The 23,295-nt window shown below is 47.7% G+C and overlaps 1 protein-coding gene and 1 pseudogene across 5 annotated transcripts in view; both read right to left on the bottom strand.

Moving 5' to 3' along the window:
* Nucleotides 1-23,295, bottom strand: part of LOC136004380 (ankyrin repeat domain-containing protein 11-like) — a 203,188-nt gene that overhangs the window by 94,759 nt on the left and 85,134 nt on the right. The gene's annotated exons all lie outside the window — the stretch shown is intronic.
* The window catches only part of LOC136004448 (uncharacterized), a 70,272-nt pseudogene that overhangs the window by 7,873 nt on the left and 39,104 nt on the right, over nucleotides 1-23,295 (bottom strand).

Genomic DNA, 23,295 nt, shown 5'->3' with positions numbered 1-23,295 from the left:
CCAATCTCCATCACAATTTCAAGCCTTTAATTCACTGAGGCTTGAATGAAAGCAACGACTGCGTTTGTTTACCTGCCACAGAGGAGCTCTGAACACTCCTGGTTTACCCAAAAGATACATTATCATAGAATCATAGAATAGTTAGGGTTGGAAAGGACCTCAAGATCATCTAGTTCCAACCCCCTTGCAACGGACAGGGACACCTCACACTAAACCATCCAACACAAGGCTTCATCCAACCTGGCCTTGAACACTGCCAGGGATGGAGCACTCACAACCTCCCTGGGCAACCGATTCCAGTGTCTCACCACCCTAACAGGAAAGAATTTCCTCCTTATATCCAATTTAAACTTCCCCTGTTTAAGTTTGAACCCGTTACCCCTTGTCCTGTCACTACAGTCCCTGACAAAGAGTCCCTCCCCAGCATCCCTATAGACCCCCCCTTCAGATATTGGAAGGCTCCTATTAGGTCCCCACGTAGCCTTCTCTTCTCCAGGCTGAACAACCCCAACTTCCTCAGTCTGTCTTCATACGGGAGGTGCTCCAGTCCCCTGATCATACTCGTGGCCCTCCTCTGGACTTGTTCCAGCAGTTCCATGTCCTTTTTATGTTGAGGACACCAGAACTGCACACAATACTCCAGGTGAGGTCTCACAAGAGCAGAGTAGAGGGGCAGGATCACCTCCTTCGACCTGCTGGTCACGCTCCTTTTGATGCAGCCCAGGATACGGTTGGCTTTCGGGGCTGCGAGCGCACACTGCTGGCACATGTTCATTTTCTCATCGACCCGCACCCCCAAGTCCTTCTCTGCAGGGCCGCTCTGAATCTCTTCTTTGCCCAGTCTGTAGCTGTGCCTGGGATTGCTCCGACCCAGGTGTAGGACCCTGCACTTGTCGTGGTTGAACTTCATGAGGTTGGCATCAGCCTACCTCACAAGCGTGTCAAGGTCCCTCTGGACGGCATCCCTTCCCTCCAGCATATCAACCGGACCACACAGCTTGGTGTCATCAGCAAACCTGCTGAGGGCGCACTCAATCCCACTGTCCATGTCAGCAATGATGATGTTAAACAAGACCAGTCCCAACACCGATCCCTGAGGGACACCACTCGTTACCGGTCTCTAGCCAGACATCGAGCCATAGACCACAACTCTTTGTGTGTGGCCATCCAGCCGTATCTTTATCCACCAAGTGGTCCATCCATCAAATTGATATCTCTCCAATTTAGAGAGAAGGATGTCGTGTGGGACAGTGTCAAACGCTTTGCACAAGTCCAGGTAGATGACATCAATTGCTTTACCCTTATCCATCAATTCTGTAGCCCCATCATAGAAGGCCACCAAATTGGTCAGGCAGGATTTCCCCTTAGTGAAGCCATGCTGGCTGTCACCAAGCACCTTGTTGGTTTTCATGTGCCTTAGCATGCCATCCAGGAGAATGTGCTCCAAGATTTTGCCAGGCACAGAGGTGAGACTGACTGGTCTGTAATTCCCCAGGTCTTCCATTTTCCCCTTCTTGAAAATGGGCGTTATATTTCCCTTTTTCCAGTCGTCGGGAACTTCACCTGACTGCCATGATTTTTCAAATACGATGGCCAGTGGCTTAGCAACTTCATTCGCCAGCTCCTTCAGGACCCGCGGATGGATTCCATCAGGTCCCACTGAGTTGTGTGCGTTCACATTTTGAAGATGGTCTCGAACCAGATCCTCTCCTACAGTGGGCCCAAGGTCTTCATTCTCACAGTCCCTGCGCCTACCTTCTAAGACCTGGGTGGTGCAGTCAGAGCCTTTGCCAGTGAAGAGCGAGGCTAAGAAGTCATTCAGAACCTCAGCCTTCTCCAAATCCTATGTAGCCATTTCTCCCGAAAGCTTCCTCAGGGGGCCTATTTTGTCCCTAGTCTGTTTTTTGTTTGCTACGTACCTGTAGAATCCCTTCCTATTATCCTTAACATCCCTGGCTAGGTTTAATTCTAACTGGGCCTTAGCCTTCCTAACCTGGTCCCTAGCTTCCCGGACAACATCCCTGTACTCTACCCAGGCCACCTGTCCTTGCTTCCATTTTTTATAAGCCTCTTTTTTCCTTTGAATTTTCCTCAGCAGCTCCTTATCCATCCAAGGAGGTCTCCTGGCCCTCCTGCTGCACTTCCTTCTAGTTGGGATGCAGCACTCCTGAGCTTTCAGCAGGTGATCCTTGAATATCAACCATATCAATATCAAGGTCTTGGGCCCCCCTGCCCTCCAGGGCTATATCCCATAGAACCTTACTAAGCAGGCTCCTGAAGAGGCCAGTCTGCTCTTTTGAAATCCAGGGCAGTGAGCTTGCTACACGCTCTTCTCACTCTCCTGGGGATCTCAAATTCGACCATCTCTTTATCACTGCATCCAAGGCTGCCCTGGAGTACCACATTCTCAACAAGCCCTTCCCTGTTGGTGAGCACAAGGTCAAGCATGGCACCTCTCCTGGTCGGGTCCTCTATTACTTGCAGAAGGAAGTTGTCTTCCACACAATCGAGGAACCTCCTGGATTGCTTGTGCCGTGCAATGCCATCGTTCCAACAGATGTCAGGGTGGTTGAAATCCCCCATGAGAACAAGGGCCTGTGAGCGTGAGGCTTTTCCTATCTGTCTGTAGAGTGCTTCTTCCACAGGTTCGCCTTGATCAGGCGGCCTGTAACAGATTCCCACAGTAATGTCTCCCATGGCTGTTTTCCCTTTAACCCTGACCCACAAACTCTCTGTAAACTGCTCACCTGTCCCCAGACAGAGTTCCAGACTCTCCAGCCTATCCCTAACATAAAGGGCAACTCCCCCTCCCCACCTGCCAGGCCTGTCCTTTCTAAAGAGCCTGTAACCTTCCATTCCAACACTCCAGTCATAGGAGCCATCCCACCATGTTTCTGTGATGCCTATTATATCATACCCCCGTAGATGTGTACACATCTCTAATTCCTCTTGTTTGTTCCCCATGCTATGGGCGTTTCTATAGAGGCATCTGAGACGAGCTCCAATTGAAGCCAGCTCGTTGGCTGGAGCAGCTGGAATATATGTACATTGTTCCGAGCATTTATTATAGGTGTTGGCAACTGACTGGGTGTGTTGGAATGGAATGATGCCCCCCTCCCCCAACACATCTAGTTTAAAGCCTCCCTGACCAGTCTGGCAAGCCTCCTACGAAAACTGCTCTTCCTCTTGCAGCTCCACCAGCCCCCAGTAGACCTGGCCTACAAACTTCAGTCCCATGTTCAAGACACCCAAAACCCTGACTATGACACCACCCTTTTAACCATCTATTGACCTGGCCAATCCTCCTAGCTTTTTCTTGGTCCTCCCCTGTGCCCTGGAGAATTGACAAAAAGACTATCTGAGCACCGGAGCCCCTAACCACCTCTCCCAGGGCTCTGTAGTCTTTCTTTATGGTCCCCAGTCTACTATTACCTATATCCCTAGCACCCACATGGATCACCAGGAGCGGGTAATAGTCCGTGGAACTTACTAGAGCAGCCAGCCTCTCTGTAACATCCCTGATCCGTGCCCCTTGTAGGCAGCACACCTCCCTCGAGATGGGGTCAGGCAGACAGACGAGTGCTTCCGTCCCTTTCAAAGTGGAGTCCCCTATTACTATGACCCGCCACTTTTTCTTTGTAGCACCAGTAGAGATCTTTACCCGTGCATAATCCGGCTCTTTTGTGGTGCAAGTGCGTTTCCTCGTTAGTCTCCTGCAGGACAGCAAAGCGGTTCTGCGTGGGGACAACAGATTTAGGAGGAATCTCCTTGCTTTTAATTGACCTTTTCCTCCTTCTTTTGTTATTTTTCTTTGTCACTAATTCCCAATTTCCCGGGTTGGTGGCCTCCTTCTTTCCTTCATGAGCTGGAGGGGAAGCTTGAGGCCCCCCGCACAGTATGGGGAGCTTCTTAGACTAGCTGTGACTTATCACAAATTGCCAGTCACAAACATTTCCTCCCTGTCCCCATGAGAGCCCAAGGACCTGTCCCTGGATGGCCAGGCACAAACCATGCCTCCAGCAGCCTTTTGGGGGCACTTGAAAGGAGCCTGGCTTTCTCCTTTTCAAATAATTAAAAAACCAACAAACACCAAAAAACCAAAAAACAAAACACCAAAAAAAAAAAAAAAGGAGAAAACCAGGCCAATTTTCTTCTTCTTCCTCTGTTAAATCTTGGAGCTCTGAACCAAGCTGCAACACTGCTCACCTGGGGAAGCACCCTCCCAGGCTCTGCAGAAGGGTGGAGGTCATGTGGAACACGGAACACTTTCCCCCAGTACCTTTGGTGAACTGAAGATTCACTGCTGTATATCAGTGAAGCAACTTTGTTCTTTCTGGAGGGAATGGACAGATTGCAGGAGAAAACTAAATCCTAACTGCTGCCAAATTCCACAATTTAGTTATTAGCAGGCAATTAGGAACCATTATTAACACCTCCTACTACATTAAGCTCCATTAGCACCAAATCTCTGTGCCAGCCTGGACCTTTCCAATGGAACAGCATCCTGGTTCCAACACGCACTTGACATCACATACCAGAAATTGTGTTTTCCTGTGTGCTACCTCCCAGGCCCCTTTTCTCTGCAGATGTATTTAATGTGGTTGTCTTACAAAATAAAATCTGAAGGAAAAATATAGAGAACATAGAATTATAGAATAGCTAGGGTTGGAAAGGACCTTAAAATCATCTAGTTCCAACCCCCCTGCCATGGGCAGGGATTAAAAATGAGGGAGTGGGGGAGGTACATAAAAGCACAGCTGCACAAAGGGAAAACAGTTTTGCTCTTGTTTTTTCACTCAGAATCAACATCAGAGGAAGAAAGAGAGGAAAAGTGACATAAATTATGCAAATCATTTTACTTTCTGATACTCTAGGAAGGTATTTCAGCAGAAGTTGATGGAGACCATAGTGAAACATATTTGCCTCCATCTGCTTTGAAAAGTCATCTTTCAGCTGAAATCTCAAGTCACTCCTTCTGAAGGGGTGATGTAAAAGAGCACATACAACCCCAGAAAGGTCCAGATGCCCTCTGCACTCTAGCATGGAGCAAGGCAGCCTTCACTCACAACAAAGCTTGCAGCCAGATCCGGACAGTGACCTCTCCCCACTCCCTGGTCACTAGACAGATTCACATTTTGCATAGCAGTGACACTATCAGCATTGTCACAAGAAGACACTCATCCCAAAGCCATGGCCACAAACACCGTTTGGATGTTTAGTCCAGAGTGCAGACACAAACAACCCAGCCCCAAGGAGCTGCTTCTGGTTTTCAGAAGCCATTTCCTAAAAATAACAAACTGCAGCCAGTAAGAGGGGCCTGTGGAGAGCCAGAAGATGAAACCCAAAGCCGTGGCCACGGTAGTGCAAGGCTGGTTTTGGGGAGGCAGTGGCACCACTCCTCCAGCACAGCTCCCTCTTCCATTCCCTCCCACCACTGTGGAAGTGCAGATGGCAGCAGTGTGAACCTCACTGTTCCTGCCTCCTTGTTTTGATCCTGCAGTCTTGATTGTTCAGACTAATCCCATGCTGCCAGCCAGGACTGTTATTAATGGCACAAAAGCTTCTCATTCCAGCTACTTCTACATCCACTAATGCTGTTGTTCCCTTCTCTCACTCCCCCTCTCACCATGTTACAAACTGGAGCTAGAATATATTTTACAAGGAGAAAAACAAACCTCTCTGACCATCCTTACACACTGAATGCTCCACCAGAACCATACAGGAAAGGCTTATCAGCTCCAGCAATAATTATCAATGCCAATGCAGTAAGACCACCCTGCTCATCCAGCAATCAGCTCCAAACTGATAAACAACACACAAATGTGGGGAGTTTCCAGCAATCCCTGAAGGAAACACAGGATCCCAGGCAGAAGTATGCACAGCTGCCGGCAGGGCCCACAGGATGGGATCTGCTGCCCAGGGCAGGAGGAATACCAATGCTGATTGGAGGGCCAGGCAGCACCATGGCCACAGGGGCACAGCACCCATCTTTCCTGACCCTGCTCTATGCAACAGCTACTAGATTCAGATAACTGTGAAGCCCTCATTAAAAGCACACACCAAAAGGCTTCAATCTCTTTGCAATTTAGCCCCTCACATGCCAGTCTTTTACATCAGGTCTTCTTGCCCTCTGCAAGGAACCCAAAGTCCCCAGTGCAGGGCCTATGAACCATACCTGGGTACATGCCCTCTGCATAGTGAAGGCTTGGCACTGACAGCCCACCACACCAAGTGCCCAGCCATTCCCCATCATCCCTTGGTTTTAAACACCCTCCCTAGTGAAAGGTTTGCAGGGCTGAAGCCCTGTGGAGAAATGCTCACTGAAAAGGGGGCTGCTGGCACAGTACTGAGGTACATACAGGTCACACATCAGCTCAACCTGCTCAGACCCAGGGCTGGCTTGGGAGGGGAAGTGATGAGGATATTTGCATCAGGGAAGTCTGATCTACCAGAGACCAGCTAGCCATCCTCACCATGCACAAACTAACCCCTGGGACACAGCTCACAGTGGCTGTGTAACCTTAAATGTTAAACTAACAACAGTGTGTGTGCCTTTAACACAGAACAGGCCAAACTGTTCTAACTTGCTAACACATAGAGAGAAAGGAATGTTCGGCTGATAGGGGAAGGAACATCATAGGACTAATAACAACTAAGGAGACAGTAAATAAGACCAAGGATGGCAGTCTTCAAGATAACAAAGTGGCGCCCAGTGTGGAGAGAGACTGGAACAGAAAAGAAGTAAGGACACACCAACTGCTAACTCAGCACTAGGACCTTGCAAACATGCGCAAGCACTGAGGTCATTCAGTAAACACAGTGAGGAAGACTATCGAAGAGCACCGAAGACCACCAAAGACCCCCCACTCAGCAAGAAAGCGCATACGTAATTAAGATGCAAATATTATAATTAGTTCTAAGGAAAGCTACGAATACGCATGAGTATGCTAAATACACAGCTACTGCCTGCAAGCATTGGATGCACTCACCTTTGCGAAGTGATTCAAGGGTGTGCCCAACACTGCAATAAAGAATGCTGCTTTCTAAAATTCAAAATCAAGTCTCAGGGAGTTTCTCCAACCGAATTTAACAGTAATTATTTGGCACCCAAACAAAGAACCTCTGCCGTGTTTCCTGCAGATCCGGGGGGTCTCTGGGACCTTTACCCTGGCTTTGGGGGAGTTTCCCTGAAAGGAACCACAGCTCCCAGGACCGACTTGGGACTTCGGTAAGATCCCTGATTTTATTTCTTTAAAAAGGCATTCTTTCTGGTCCCTTTCCAGGTAAGGCGCAGAGGACGCCCTGCACGGTTGGGTAAATGGTACTTTGGTTTTGGTTGTCCTGACTTTGGTATTTGGAGGAGGTCAGCATCATGGGTACCACTGCCTCCAAAGGGGGGGATTCTTAAGAGGTCCCCAATTGGGTTGCATTTTGCAACACTGGAAAGAAATCGGTGAACACCCAGGTGGTTCGGTCACTCAGGAGACTTTGAAACAAAGTGATGGACCCAGAGTGATTCGGTTACTCGGGAGACTGATAAAATACTGTAATCAATAGTGGATGTTATTCTTAAGACACAAAAGGAAAGTGGGATGAAGTAACTTATGCAGAAATGTTTTTCACTTTGAGATATCACCTGGATATCCTCAAAAGGATTGTAGTTTTAATTTAGCACACCAGGACCTGTTAATCCGGTCCTTGGAGAAAGACAGTAAAATTTGATTAAACTCCGTTCCTCTTTGTGTAGCATAGGACAGTTATGCACAAAAGAACAGATGCCTCTATAAAAACGCATGAAGTACAAACAAGAGGAATTAGAGATGTGTGCACGTCTACGAGGGTATGATATAACAGTCATCACAGAAACATGGTGGGATGGCTCCTATGACTGGAGTGTTAGAATGGAAGGTTAAAGGCTCTTTAGAAAAGACAGGCCAGGCCAGGCAGACAGGGAAGGGGAGTTGCTATTTATATGAGGGATAGGCTGGGGAGTATGGAACTCTGTCTGGGGACAGGTGAGCAGTCAACAGAGAGATTGTGGGTCAGGGTTAAAAGGAGAACAGGGATGATAAACATTACTGTGGGGATCTGTTGCAGACCGCGTGATCAAGAGGATTCTGTGGATGAAGCACTCTACAGACAGATAGGAACAGCCTCATGCCCACAGGCCCTTGTCCTCATGAGACTTCAACCACCCTGACATCTGTTGGAACGATGGTAATGCCTGCCACAAGCAATCCAGGAGGTTCCTCGATTGTGTGGAAGACAACCTCCTTCTGAAAGTAACAGAGGAACCAACAAGGAGAGGCGCCATGCTTGACCTCGGGCTCACCAATAGGGAAGGGCTGCTTGGAAGAGTGTGCAGCAAGCTCACTGCCCAGGACTTCAAGGGAGCAGATTTTGGCCTCTTCAGGAACCTGCTTAGTAAGGTTCCATGGGATATAGCCCTAGAGGGCAGGGGGGCCCAAGAATGTTGGCTGATATTCAAGGATCACCTGCTACAAGCTCAGGAGTGTTGCATCCCAACTAGAAGGAAGTGCAGCAGGAGGGCCAGGAGACCTCCTTGGATGGATAAGGAGCTGCTGAAGAAACTTCGAAGGAAAAAAGAGGCTTATAAAAGGTGGAAGCAAGGACAGATGGCCTAGGAAAGAATAAAGGGATGCTGTCCGGGAAGCTAGGGACCAGGTTAGGAAAGCTAAGGCCCAGTCAGAATTAAACATAGCCAGGGATGTTTAGGATAACAAGAACGGATTCTATAGGTACATAGAGAATAAAAGACTGACTAGGGACAACATAGGGCGGCTCCGGAAGCTCTGAGGAGAACTGGCTACCCTGGATTTGAAGAAGGCTGAGGTCCTTAATGACTTCTTTGCCTCAGTCTTCACTGGCAAATACTCTGACCACACCACCCAAGTTTTGGAAGGCAGAAGCAGGGACTGTGAGAATGAAGACATTAGGCCCACTGAAGGAGAGGACCAGGTTCGAGACCATCTTAAGAACCTGAACGTGCACAAGTCCATGGGACCTGATGAAATCCATCCGTGGGTCCTGAAGGAGCTGGCAAATGAAGTTGCTAAGCCACTGGCCATCGTATTTGAAAAATCATGGCAGTCAGGTGAAGTTCCCAACAACTGGAAAAAGGGTAATATAAACCACATTTTCAAGAAATAAAAAATGGAGGACCGGGGAACTACAGACCAGTCAGTCTCATCTCCGTGCCTGGCAAAATCTTGGAGCAGATTCTCCTGGAAGGTATGCTAAGGCACATGAAAAACAACAAGGTGCTTGGGGACAGCCAGCATGGCTTCACTAAGGGGAAATCCTGCCTGACCAATTTGGTGGCCTTCTATGATGGGGCTACGGAACTGATGGGCAGGGGTAAAGCAGTTGATGTCATCTACCTGGACTTGTGCAAAGTGTTTGACACTGTCCCACACCACATCCTTGTCTATAAATTGGAGAGACAACAATTTGATAGATGGACCACTTGGTGGATAAAGAACTGGCTGGATGACCACAAGCAAAGAACTGTGGTCAAAGGCTCAATGTCCAGCTGGAGACCAGTAACAAGTGGTCTCTCTCAGGGATCGATGTTGGGATAGGTCTAGTTTAACATCTTTGTCGGTGAAATGGACAGTAGAATTGAGAGTGCCCTCAGCAAGTCTGCTGATGACACCAAGCTGTGTGGTCCGGTTGATATGCTGGAGGGAAGGGATGCCATCCAGAGGGACCTCGACATGCTTGTAAGGTGGGCTGATGCCAACCTTATGAAGTTCAACCATGCCAAGTGCAAACTCCTACACCTGGGTCAGAGCAATCCCAGGCACAGCTACAGGTTGGGCAAAGAGATTCAGAGCCGCCCTTCACAGAAGAACTTGGGGGTATTGGTCGATGAGAAAATGAACATGAGCCTGCAGTGTGCGCTCGCAGCCCAGAAAGCCATCCGTATCCTGGGCTGCATCAGAAGGAGCTTGACCAGCAGGTCAAAAGAGGTGATCCTGCCCCTCTGCTCTGCTCTTGTGAGACCTCACCTGGAGTACTGTGTGCAGTTATGGTGTCCTCAAAATAAAAAGGACATGGAACTGCTGGAACAAGTCCAGAGGAGGGCCACGAGGATGATCAGGGGACTGGAGCACCTCTAAACTTCCCCTTTTTAACTTTTAACCCATTACCCTTTGTTCTACCACTACAGTTCCTGATGAAGAGTCCATCCCCAGCATCCCTATAGGCCCCCTTCAGATACTGGAAGGATGCCATGAGGTCTCCATTCAGCCTTCTCTTTTCCAGGCTGAACAGCCTCAACTTTCTCAGCCTATCTTCATACAGGAGGAGGCCCAGGCCCCTGATCATCCTTATGTTCCTCCTCTGGACATGTGCCAACACTTCCATGTCCTTTTTATGTTGAGGACACCAGAACTGTACACAATATTCCAAGTGAGGTCTCACAAGAATAGAGTAGAGGGGCAGGATCACCTCCTTTAACCTGATGGTAACTCTCCTTTTGATGCAGCCCAGGATACGGTTGGTTTTCTGGGCTGCGAGCGCACACTGCCGGCTCATGTTAAGTTTCTCATCGACCAGCACCCCCAGGTCCTTCTCCGCAGGGCCGCTCTGAATCTCTTTGACCAACCTGTAGCTGTGCCTGGGATTGTTCCAAACCAGGTGTAGGACCTTGCACTTGGCATGGTTAAACTTCATAAGGTTGGCATCAGCCCACCTCACAAGCATGTCAAGGTCCGTCTGGATGGCATTCCTTCCCTCCAGTGTATCAACCGAACCACACAGCTTAGTGTCATGCTGGCTGTCACCAAGCACCTCACTGTTTTTCATGTGCCTTTGCATACCTTCCAGGAGAATCTGCTCCAAGATTTTGCCAGGCATGGAGGTGAGGCTGACTGGTCTGTAGCTCCTCGGATCATCCATTTTCCCCTTCCTGATAATGAGGGTTATATTACGCTTTTTCCAGTTGTTGGGAACTTCACCTGACTGCCATGATTTTTCAAATATGATGGCCAGTGGCTTAGCAACTTCATTCACCAGCTCCTTCAGGACCCACGGATGGATTTCATCAGGTCCCATGGACTTGTGTACGTTCAGGTTCTTAAGATGGTCTTGAACCTGATCCTCTCCTACAGTGGGCCCAAGGTCTTCATTCTCACAGTCTCTGCATCTGCCTTCCAAGACTTGGGTGGTATCATCAGAGCATTTGCCAGTGAAGACTGTGGCAAAGAAGTCATTCAGAACCTCAGCCTTCTCCAAATCCAGGGTAGCCATTTCTCCTCAGATCTTCCAGAAAGGGCCCATGTTGTCCCTAGTCTGTCTTTTATTTGCAATGTACCTATAGAATCCCGTCCTGTTACCTTTCACATCCCTAGCCAAGTTTAATTCTGACTGGGCCTTAGCTTTCCTAACCTGGTCCCTAGCTTCCCGGACAGCATCCCTTTATTCTTTCCTAGGCCATCTGTCCTTGCTTCCACCTTTTAGAAGCCTCTTTTTTCCTTCGAAGTTTCCTCAGCAGCTCCTTATCCATCCAAGGAGGTCTCCTGGCCCTCCTGCTGCACTTCCTTCTAGTTGGGATGCAGCACTCCTGAGCTTGTAGCAGGTGATCCTTGAATATCAGCCAACAGTCTTGCGTCTCCCTGCCCTCTAGGGAGGGTTCTAAGCAGGTTCCTGAAGAGGCCAAAATCTGCTCCCTTGAAGTCCAGGGCAGTGAGCTTGCTACACACTCTTCTCACAGTCCTGAGGATCTCAAACTCGACCATCTCATGATCACTGCAACCAAGGCTGTCCAGGAGCTTCACATTTCCAATGAACCCTTCCCTATTGGTGAGCACGAGGTCAAGCATGGCGCCTCTTCTTATAGACTCCTCTATTACTTTCAGAAGGAAGTTGTCTTCCACACAATCGAGGAACCTCCTGGACTGCGTGTGGCAGGCATTACCGTCCCTCCAACAGATGTCAGGGTGGTTGAAGTCCCCCATGAGGACAAGGGCCTGTGGGCATGAGGCTGTTCCTATCTGTCTGTAGAGTGCTTCATCCACAGAATCCTCTTGATCAGGCGGTCTGCAACAGATCCCCACACTGAATGAATCACCTTTTGCATTTGTGAAAAGATTAAAAGAGATGATGCATTAATATACTACTATTGATCCTGAATCAGAGGAAGGAAGGAAAGGACCAATATGATTTGGAAAAATAATGAATGTAACCTGTTTAGGAAAAATTGTTGGCTGTAACTCTCACCCAGGAAAGCAGGAAATGGGGGAGAGGCCCAGGAGGAGAGGAAAGGATTACATGTAAAGGTATGTGAACAGACTCCACAGGTTGCACTGGAAGAGAGAATGCCCTCAGAATGAAAACAAACACCAGAGATTCAGTGGAATGTCAGGACAGGCAGAGAAAATTATTACTTTAGATGAAGACTGAGGAGGACCAAGGGAAGATGCTAAAACCTCCGTAGCAGAACCCCTGGCTACAGTTAGGTTGGGGAATGGTAAGATAAAATTTCTTGTAGAAACAGAAACTACTTGTTCTGTTATAAATACTTGTAAAGGGCAATTAAGCAAACAAAGAGCTTCAGGCACTGGTGCCCCAGGATGGATAGAAACCCAGACTTTCTTTACATTTTAAAAATTGGCAAACATATGTTGACCCATCAATTTCTTTGCATGTCTGAGTGCCCCGTGCTGATATTGGATAGAGATATACTGAGTAAATTATGAAAAGGCTGTGGAGGCCCAAGTTTTTATGTTACAGAAACCAGCCACTGAGGCAGATATACCAGAGGAAATGGAGAATACACCCTGCAAGTATGGGCTGCTGGAGTACCAGGAGGATCATAAAATGCAGAAACAGTAACTATACATCTGAAGCCAAACATCAGACCAGTAAGACAGAAACAATATCCTACAAAACTGGAAGCAAGAAAAGGACTAGAGCCTCTAAGAGAAAATTTTGTCAAATACTTTGGGACAAAAGTGGACTGTATTTGTACTTTACATGGTAACAACCATTCTGGAACAGAAAAGCAGTCACTGGCTTTCCCCAAGCAGGCTGTCAAAATATCAGGCTGTGCTCTTAGAACAAGAGGACATAGAACTGAAAGTAACTAACTGTTTGAATCCAGCAGTGGTTTTGACAACTGATCCAGAAGTAGGAGAAATGGCTCACAACTGTTTACACACTATGGAGCAGATGTATTCCAGTCATAACAAAACGCAAGATACATCCCTGAAAGATGTGGACTACGAACTGTTTCTGGATGGTAGCAGCTTTATGAAAATAGAAACTGGAAAGCAGGTATGCTGCGGTAACCAAACATAAAATAACAGAGACTAAAAGCCCTGCATTCTTCTACCCCATCAGCACAGAAAGCCAAGGTGATGGTGCAACTGAGATTTCAGGAATTGTCAGAAAGTCAAAAATTGCTTTTAAGATGTATTAATTTCATAACACTCCAGTGAATATTGGTGATCACGTTGCTGACAAAGCAGCAAAAGAAACTGTGGGTGGGGACCTTTTATTAATATTGCCTCATAAGTAATCAGTACTTGCATAATGAGGTTCAAAGTTATCAGAGGATGAGAAATTACCTAGTCTATTTGGAGACAAGAAGAATGATGAAGAATGGTGGGTTACACCAAACAGGCAAGTAATAATTGCCCAGCCTCTTATGAGAAGAAAACCACCAGGCAACTCATGGGGGAACAGAATCAATGACTGAGGCTTTAAAACTCCAAGCTCCTAGTATGCAAATAACTTGAATTGCTGAGGTGAATAGCTTGAGAGAGGATGCCTTCAACACCGGAGCAGGGAGGGAAGATCACTGTCCAGGAGCCACAACTCAGAGCAGAAAGAGCCACCGAGGGAGCCTCAAGTCCTCCTTGCCCAGGAGCCAGGAGCTCAGCTGACCTGAGCAGATGACTCACAGGGGGCGGTGCCAGGAGGAGTGGCACCAGCCCTGAGCGGTTAAAAACCTGACCCAGGGAGTGTGAGTGAGCAGGGTGTCTTGATGCAGTTTGTGCTGGCAGGTGAGCAGGATGGTGAGCACTTGTTGTATGACCAGGGCCAAGCCTGGGAATTCTGCTCTGGCTGCCAGGTGGTGGCCAGTATAGGCACCCAGACAGAACAGATGAGAGGGGAGGCTGCAGTGCAGAGCTTGGAGTGTAAAGAGTGCCTGCACTGGTCTTGTGAGGGAAAGGTGCACGATGGGCAGGGCTGCACTCGGTGCTCCCTGGTGGAGGTCTTACTCCAGCAGGGGCTGAGCTGCAGGATGCTATTAATAGACTGCAAGATGTCAGGGAAGCTGAGAGGGAGCAGGACTGCTTGCTCCAGCCCCATACTGTGCAGGGGCCTCAAGCGTCCCCTGTAGCTCATGGAGGAAAGAAGGAGGCCGTTAACCCAGGAAGCTGGGAAACAGTAACAAAAAAAAAAACAAAAAAAAACCACCAACAAAAAAAGGAGGAAGAGGACAACTAAAACCAAGGGGCTTCCTCCTATATCTGTTGTCCCCACCCAGAACACCTTTGCTGTCCTCCAGGGGGCTGATGAAGAAACACACTCGCACCAGAAACAACCATCTGGTGCACTGGTAAAGAAGATCTCTACTGCTGCTGCCAGGAAAAAGTGGCGGGTCATAGTAGGGGACTCTACTTTGAAAGGGACAGAAGCACTCATCTGTCGGCCTGACCCAGTCTCAAGGGAGATGTGTTGCCTACTTGGGACATGGATCAGAGATGTTGCAGAGAGGCTGCCTGCTCTAGTAAGTCCCACTGACTATTACCCACTTCTGGTGATCCATGTGGGTGCTAGTGATATAGATAGCAGTAGCCTGGAGAACACAAAGAAGGACTACAGAGCCTTGGGAGAGGTGGTTAGGAGCTCTGGAGCTCTGATAGTCTTTTCGTCAATTCTTCAGGATACAGGGGAGGACGCTAAAAAGGCTAGGAGGATTGGCCAGGTTAATGGTGAGAATGGTGCTGCCATAGTCAGGGGTTTGGGTATCTGGAACACGGGACCCGAGTTAGTAGGCAAGGTCTACTCGGGGTTGGTGGAGCTGGTCTAAAAAAGAAGTGGAAGAGTGGTTTTGGTAGGAGGCTTGCCAGACTGGTCAGGGAAGCTTTAAACTAGATGTGTTGGGGGAGGAGGGCATCATTCCATCCCAACACACCCAGTCAGTGCCAACACCTATAATAAATGCTTGGAGCAATGTAGAGATATTCCAGCCGCTCCAGCCAATGAGCCGGCTTCATTTGGAGCTCGGCTCAGATGCCTCTATACAAACACCTGTAGCATAGGGAACAAAAGGGAGGAATTAGACATGTATGCACGTCTGCGGGGGTAGGATATAATAGTCATCACAGAAACATGGTGGGATGGCTCCTATGACTGGAGTGTCGGAATGGAAGGTTACAGGCTCTTTAGAAAGGACAGGCCCAGCAGAAGGGGAGGGGGAGTTGTTACTTATGTTAGGGATAGGCTGGAGAGTATGGAACTCTGTCTGAGTACAGGTGAGCAGTCAACAGAGAGTTTGTGGGTCAGGGTTAAAAGGAGAACAGCGACGATAAACATTACTGTGGGGACAATTACTATGATGACAGACATTACTGCCTGGCACAAGCAATCCAGGAGGTTCCTCTATTCCGTGGAAGACAACTTCCTTCTGAAAGTAATAGAGGAGCCAACAAGGAGAGGTGCCATGCTTGACCTTGTGCTCACAAATAGGTAAAGGCTGGTTGGAAATGTGATGCTCCTGGACAGCCTTGGTTGCAGCAATCATGAGATGGTCGAGTTTGAGATCCTCAGGACTGTGAGAAGAGTGTGCAGCAAGCTCACTGCCCTGGACTTCAAGGGAGCAGATTTTGGCCTCTTCAGAAACCTGCTTAGTAAGGTTCCATGGGATATAGCCCTAGAGGGCAGGGGGGCCCAAGACTGCTGGCTGATATTCAAGGATCACCTGCTACAAGCTCAGGAGTGTTGCATCCCAACTAGAAGGAAGTGCAGCAGGAGGGCCAGGTGAACTCCTTGGATGGATAAGGAGCTGCTGAGGAAACTTCAAAGGAAAAAAGAGGCTTCTAAAAGGTGGAAGCAAGGGCAGGTGGCATGGGAAGTATTACAGGGGTGTTTTCCAGTACACTAGGGACCAGGTTAGGAAAGCTAAGGCCCACTTAGAATTAAACTTGGCTAGGGATGTTAAGGATAACAGGAAGGGATTCTATAGGTATGTAGAGAATAAAAGACTGACTAGGGACAACATAGGGCAGCTCTGGAAGCTCTGAGGAGAACTGGCTGCCTTGGATTTGGAGAAGGCTGAGGTTCTTAATGACTTCTTTGCCTTCAGTTGCTAAGCCACTGTCCATCCTATTTGAGAAAACATGTCAGTCAGGTGAAGTTCCCAACAACTGGAAAAAGCGTAAGATAACCCACATTTTCAAGAAGTGGAAAATGGATGACCCAGGGAACTACAGACTCACCTCTGTGCCTGGCAGGATCATGGAGCAGATTCTCCTGGAAGGCATGCTAAGGCACATGAAAAACAACAAGGTGCTTGGTGACAGACAGCATGACTTCACTAAGGGGAAATCCTGCCTGACCAATTTTGTGGCCTTCTATGATGGGGCTACAGAACTGATGGATAGGGGTAGGGCAGTTGATGTCATCTACTTGGACTTGTGCAAAGCGTTCAACACTGCCCACATGACATCCTTGTCTCTAAATTGGAGAGACATCAGTTTGATAGATGGACCACTAGGTGGATAAAGAAATGGTTGGAAGGCCGTATGCAAAGAGTTGTGGTCAATGAATCAATGTCCAGTTGGAGACCAGTAACGAGTGGTGTCCCTCAGGGATCGGTGTTGGGACCGGTCTTGTTCAACATCTTTGTCGGTGACATGGACAGTGGAATTGAGTGCGCCCTCAGCAAGTTTGCTGATGACACCAAGCTGTGTGGTCCAGTTGATAGGCTGGAGGGAAGGGATGCCATCCAGAGGGACCTTGACACGCTTATAAGGTGGGCTGATGCCAACCTCATGAAGTTTAACCATGACAACTGCAAGGTCCTACACCTGGGTTGGAGCAATCCCAGGCACACCTACAGGTTGGGCAGAGAAGAGATTCAGAGCGGCCCTGTGGAGAAGGACTTGGGGGTGTTGGTCTATGAGAAAATGAACATGAGCCAGCAGTGTGTACTCACAGCCCAGAAAGCCAACCGTATCCTGGGCTGCATCAAAAGGAGCGTGACCTGCAGGTTGAAGGAGGTGATCCTGCCCCTCTACTCTGCTCTTGTGAGACCTCACCTGGAGCATTGCATACAGTTCTGGTGTCCTCAACATAAAAAGGACACGGAACTGTTGGAACACGTCCAGAGGAGTGCTACAATGATGATCAGGGGACTGGAGCACCTCCCATATGAAGACAGGCTGAGAAAGTTGGGGCTGTTCAGCCTGGAGAAGAGAAGGTTGCGTAGAGACCTCATAGCAGCCTTCCATTATCTGAAGGGGGGATATAGGGATGCTGGGGATGGACTATTCATTAGGGACTGTAGTGATAGGGCAAGGGGTAATGGGTTCAAACTTAAACAGGGAAAGTTTAGGTTAAATATAAGGAAGAAGTTCTGGAATGGGTTGCCCAGGGAAGTTGTGAATGCTCCATCCTTGGCAGTGTTCAAGGCCAAGTCGGACAGAGCCTTGGGTAACATGGTCTAGAGTGAGGTGTCCCTGCCCACAGCAGGGGGGGTTGGAACTAGATGATCTTAAGGTCCTTTCCAACCCTAACTATTCTATGATTCTATGATTCTGTAAAAGTGTTATAAAGAAGTGTGAACCTTGTTTATGATGCTAAGAGACCCCCACCTGAACAACAAAGGAAATTGTCCAGGAGATTACTGGCAAGTGGACTTTACAGAATTGCCACAGCACAATGGGCTCAGTTATACGTATATATTGGTACTAATAGATATGTTTTCTCTTTGGCCAGACGCTTTTTTTCGCACCAATATGGCTTGTGAAGTGGTAAAACATTTACTGAATCAAATAATACCCTGATATGGTGTACCAGGCAGGCTTGTCCTCGGACAGAGGTCTGTATTTTATTACAGAAGTAATGAGGAAGGTGGGAGAGTATTTGGGAATCAAGTGGGATCTGCATACCCTATACAGACCTCAAGCTAGTGGGAAAGTGAAATATATGAATCAGACACTCAAGTTACAATTCAAGAAACTTGTTTAACTTGGTTACAAGCCCTACCAATTGCTTTGTTAAGGATACAAATACAGCCAGAAGGAATCATTTGAGTCCATATGAACTGATGTATGGGTGGCCTTACCAACTGCCATTTGTTCCTGGTAAAACTGGATCTCGGACAGTACCTACTGGCACTAGGTAAAACTCTTAGCTCTGGTAATATCTTGGTAGGACATTACCCAGCCTGTAGCTGGACAATGCAACTCTGGATTAAGAGACCCCAAACTGGCTATTGGAATGCTCCAGAAGAGAAAGGGTGGTATTGATTGTGTAATACTACTACTAGAAAGGCCCTTTCCCCAGGATAGACCAGAACATGTATGTTGGGTGTTATACTCCCAGGTGCTATACAGGCATTACAGATTGAAGCATCCAGCCTATCCCAGGTAACACTGCACAAGCGTATGGCTCTTGGCACATACATAGACCAGAGTGGCAGAATATTCACAGATCTAGCAGAAATCTGAAAGCAGACAAAGATCTTATATCAGGCTATTAGAGATGATACTAACTGGGGATTTGAAGAATTATGGCATGGACTTACTTCTTGGCTACCAAATTGGATATTGTTAAAAAAACTTGTTTGTGATCATTATAGTAATAATTTGTATCTGTATTCTTGCATGTATCATGATTCAATTTTTTAATTGCTGGCTATGATGGTGTATTAGAATCAAATATGGCTATAGGGTATAGAACAAGACTTACAGGATATATGTATAGCCTATGGCAGGGGGGTTGGAACTAGATGATCTTGAGGTCCTTTCCAACCCTAACTATTCTATTCTATTCTATAAGTCTCAAAGGGGGGAAATGTAACCTTAAATTTTAAACTAACAATAGCGCATGTGCCTTTAACATAGTAGAATAGGCCAAACTGTTCTAACTTGCTAACACATAGAGAGAAAGGAATGTTTGGCTGACGGGGGAAGGAACATCATGGGACTGATAACTAAGGAGAGAGTAAATAAGACCAAGGATGCCAGCATTCAAGATAACAGAGACTGGAACAGAACAGAAGCAAGGACATACCAACTGCTAACTCAGCACTAGGACCCTGCAAGCGTATGCAAGCACTGAGGTCACTCAGTAAACATACTGAGGAAGACTATCGACAACCACCAAAAAACACCGCTCAGCAAGAAAGCGCATGCATAATTAGGATGCAAATATTATAACTAGTTTCAGGAAAAGATATGAATATGCATTAGTATGCTAAATATATACCTGTTGTCGGCAAGTATCGGGTGTGCTCACCTTTGCGAAGCTATTCGCGTGTACACCCAGTGCTGCAATAAAGAATGCTGATTTCTAAAACTCCAAATTGAGTCTTAGAGAGTTTCTCCAACCAACTTTTATGGTAACAGCTGCAGCTGATTGCCCATAAAGTCTGGTCCTGAGTCAGATGAGCAGACCAGGTCCTTAGCACACACTGAGGGCCTGTCGTGGTTTAAACCCAACCACAAACCTCATTCACTCACTCCCCCCACTTCTTGCCCTCCCCCTGCTCCTGGAGGGACAGAGAGGAGAATCGAAAATAATGCAACTCCCATGGGTTGAGATAAGAACAGTTTAGTAACTAAGGTATAACACAAATCACTACTGCTACCACCAATAATAATAGTGCTAAAGGAAATAACAAGAGGAAAGAACACAACACCTCAGCACCAGCCGACTGATAACTCGCCCCACTCCCCCCAGCCGAGCACCGACCGATACCTCATCCAACCCTCCAGTCCTCCCAGCCCTTCCGGGTCACTCCCCGTTACATCCTGGGCATGACGTGCTGTGGTATGGAATACCTCTTTGGTCAGTTTGGGTCAGGTGTCCTGTCTCTGCTTCCTCCCAGCCTCCCCTCCTCCCTGGCAGAGTATGAGGCTCAGAAAGTCCTTGGCCAGACCAAACATTCGAGCAGCAACTGAAAACACTGGCGTTATCAGCACTGTTCCCAGGCCAAAAGATCAAAACACAGCTCTGTACTAGCTCCTAAGAAGGAGAAAAATGGCTGCTACTGCTGAACCCAGGACAGGGCCACCAAGCTGAAGGTTAATAAGGTTTAGAGCTGCTCTAAACTGCAAACCCAGCAAGAGGCATGTGTCCCTGGGACCCTCACAGGGGAGCAACCGCATGATCCCAATGCTGCAGAGCAACCAGTATCACAGGTGCTGAGAATGTGCTGTGTGTGGAGCATCACACTGGAACAGTGCCTGAAGAAAGCTGCTAGGTTTTCAGGCCAAGCCATTGCCCTGTTGAGATAATTCACCATTCATCCCTCACTACTTGTCAAAACTCAGGGAAGGAAAAAACCAGCTACAGGCACATTTCTTCTGATGAGGAAGGTCAGTACTTTTTTAAATAAAGGGCTCTTTAAAGATAATCTCATTTCAGTATGTACACATGATAAAGAGGCTACAGAGATCCAGGCGTAATGAAGTCAAGGAAAGGACAATAAAAGTGCAGCTGGGATACTGAAGTGAGTGATCTTGCCTGTTGGAGGACTGGAACAGCAGAGGGGATACCCAGCAGAGTAGGGGGTTCAGGCACCAGGAATCACTGCTCACTCACAAAACACCAGTAAGCAGTATCTCCAGCTTCCCTTTTTCCTTAAATCCAACCTATCACCTGGCTGCTGCCCACTCCTCCCCAGGCATCTGCTGGCATGCTCACTCTGCCAGGCTGGTGTAAGCACCAGTGCTCTCCCCACACGCTGCCTCCCACCCCATCAGACACAAACATCATCCAGCCCCACAGCAGCAACTCGTACTTTAGGTGGAGTCCATGCTTACCAGCAGACAGGCCTAATTTAAACTCCTGAAGATATCTCCAGCCTTTCACTATAGCAACCCCAGCAGATCTTCCCAGAGTGGGAGCAGCTTTGTATCAGAGCTTTACATAGACAGAGATTAAACCTGACAGAAGTAGGAACTTAAATATCAGCCAGCAGCTCCCAGTGTCAGCAGGGGTGTTTGATAAAAGCCCTGCTCCAAAGGCAGAGCTCTGGTGTGGTGTCTCGTGTGCCACAGATTAACCCTCAGGAACTGAAAATTCTCCTGAAGTGCTGAACTCCCACCCTTCTGAGTATTTGTGGAAACCTGTTCTCATTCTCCCCTACTCTATGCACACTGGGTTTCTGTAACATGTACAACACACCATTCACTTTAGGACAATACAGGGCATTTGGGGATGGGGGATGTACACCAGTTCTGCATACAGCACACGATGGCACCAGGAACAGAACGCTTACATCAAGCTCAGAATTATTTCTCTACTGTGCTAGAGAAAAATCTGGTGCCTGTTCCAAGTTGCTGTGCTTCGTTGCAGATGATGCAAGAGGAAAAAGAAGAAAAAAAAAAAATCTTTATTTAAAACTATGTAATAGTTGCAAGATCAAGCAGAACAAATGGAAAAACATATTCTGAGGGAAATGTTATTTCTAGAGCTCAAATGGCACTTGAAGTCCCCATCAAAGAATGTTCAGCTGAGGTTGCACAGAACCAGAAGGAAGCAGGGAAACCAGCATGGATTACCAGATCCTGGGCAGGTAAAGCAAAGCCATCTGTAACAGCAGGTATTTATTTAGCACAGCTGCACCACTAATACATAAGTTGCACTGGCCTTGTGAAGCAAATGATTTTTAAGAGGTAATTAGTGGAGCAGGCAAGAGAGTCACAGACATAACGGAGAGAAGTGAAGAAAGACCAGCAAAAATAGGAAAATAGTTGGGATTAATAAAATTAATTGCTTCCAAAGCCAAAAGGCCTTAGTGCAGTCATCTCAGCAAACAGCCCAACAGGTGACAGAACTTCCTGGAGTTCATCCTCCTTGTACTTTCTGCAGATATGAACCAACTACAGCAGATATTTTAAAGCCAAGGCAATATTTAAAAGAGAGACTAATCTCCTCCCCCTCTACTCAGCCTTGGTGAGGCCGCATCTGGAATATTGCGTCCAGTTCTGGGCCCCTCTGTTCAAGAAGGACAGGGAATTGCTTGAAGGAGTCCAGCGCAGAGCCACAAAGATGATTAAGGGAGTGGAACATCTCCCTTATGAGGAGAGGCTGAGGGAGCTGGGTCTCTTTAGCTTGCAAAAGAGGAGACTGAGGGGTGACCTCATCAATGTTTACAAATATGTGAAGGGTAGGTGTCAGGATGATGGAGCTAGGCTTTTTTCAGTGATATCCAGTGATAGGACAAGGGGCAATGGGTGTAAACTGGAACATAGGAAGTTCCACGTTAACATCAGGAAGAACTTCTTTACTGTAAGAGTGACAGAGCACTGGAACAGGTTGCCCAGGGGGGTTGTGGAGTCTCCTACACTGGAGATATTCAAGGCCCGCCTGGACAAGTTCCTGTGTGATGTACTGTAGGTTACCCTGCTCTTGCAGGGGGGTTGGACTAGATGATCTTTTTAGGTCCCTTCCAACCCTTGGGATTCTGTGATTCTGTGATTCTGTGAGGTCTGCTACAGCCCCAAGGTAGGCTGTTCTCATACTAGCAACCTTCATAAGAAATCCAGTGCTTTCAGTTTCATTTCTTTAGCTTCAACTTCCAGCTGGCAGGGACTTCATTTTAACAAACACTCTGGAACAAAGAAAGTGGGATGGGTGTCAGACAAGGCTGGCCCAAATCCAGAGGGCAGCAGATGTTTAGAAGGCAACTGTACTCCCAGCACCTTGCGGAGGCTCTGGCAGTCATTAACCCACAGAGTTAATGGGGCTTCCAAACCCACCAGATCATAGAATCATAGAATAGTTAGGGTTGGAAAGGTCCTCAAGATCATCTAGTTCCAACCCCCCTGCCATGGGCAGAGACACCTCACACTAAACCATCCCACACAAGGCTTCATTCAACCTGGCCTTGAACACTGCCAGGGATGGAGCATTCACAACCTCCCTGGGCAACCCATTCCAGTGTCTCAGCACCCTAACAGGAAAGAATTTCCTCCTTATATCCAATTTAAACTTCCCCTGTTTAAGTTTTAACCCGTTACCCCTTGTCCTGTCACTACAGTCCCTGACAAAGAGTCCCTCCCCAGCATCCCTATAGACCCCCCCTTC

This window comes from Lathamus discolor, chromosome W, assembly GCF_037157495.1.
Source record: "Lathamus discolor isolate bLatDis1 chromosome W, bLatDis1.hap1, whole genome shotgun sequence".
NCBI classification, from domain to species: Eukaryota; Metazoa; Chordata; class Aves; order Psittaciformes; family Psittacidae; genus Lathamus; species Lathamus discolor.
This window is presented reverse-complemented; position numbering and strand designations above follow the sequence as displayed.